The following is a 1,018-nucleotide window of genomic DNA, read 5'->3' as shown; positions in this document are numbered from 1 at the left end:
AAATCCTGCAACAAGAAGGGGAAGTATTCCCTAATCTGAAGACTTAGAGGCAGAATTTTCAGTAAGAAGCAAGTGAAAACTGTCAGGTGTGCTCGCAAAATATAAAAGAGGATACAGCCATGTTACAGATTAACTTGGGATAATATTTTCTAACAAAATTCTAATAAAAATAAATGATGACTTGGATAAATGAGACATGAACCATGATCTGTGAAAGAAAAACTCAGTATTAAAAATGATAATTATCCCAAGTTACTCTGTAAATGTAATGCAATTGCAATCAAAATCCCAATGAGATTGTTTTATTTAGTAAAATGCACTTAATCTGGAAGAATGAAAAATTACAATAATTTAGAAAGATTTTTATAGGAAAGGGTAATGAAGAAAAACATGCCTGACCAGATAACATATACTACAAAGTTATTAATTTTAAGACAGTTCAGTCCTAGTTGAAGAAATATGAAAAGGATTAATGGAAAAAATGGCAGCTCAGAAACAGATAGCTCTAAGGATATATCGAAAGTTAATACATGATGAATAAAGTCANTGAATTTCTTAGTCACTTAAGAAGAAGTATAAATGGGTAGAGAGATAAGAGTGATAGAAACTGTCCATACTGAAGGAAATGAGTGGTCTTTTACAAAATCACACTGTCCAAAGAACTACAAACTCAGTGGATTCTTTTGCACAGACTGGGAAACCAGTGCTTGCAACAGGGATTCAGCCAGCCTCAGGCCTGGCAACTAGAAGAAAGGAAGCTAAGTATCCCAAACTGAGTTAGGGGCTGTGTCCACAGCCTGAACTGAAAGTTTAGATTGGAAGAAAAGTGGCTGTTGGCATCCAAGTGTCCAGATGATAAGGGGGGTTGAAGGACACTCTGCTAGATACTGGGGCTGGAGAGCTCTCCCATTTAAACAATGAGTAGACAGAAGACCCAGCATGACTTGGGCCTGTACAAAATCCTGCAACAAGAAGGGGAAGTATTCCCTAATCTGAAGACTTAGAGGCAGAATTTTCA

Source organism: Galeopterus variegatus, unplaced genomic scaffold (genome assembly GCF_000696425.1).
Source record: "Galeopterus variegatus unplaced genomic scaffold, G_variegatus-3.0.2 Scaffold3726, whole genome shotgun sequence".
Classification (NCBI taxonomy): domain Eukaryota; kingdom Metazoa; phylum Chordata; class Mammalia; order Dermoptera; family Cynocephalidae; genus Galeopterus; species Galeopterus variegatus.
This window is presented reverse-complemented; position numbering follows the sequence as displayed.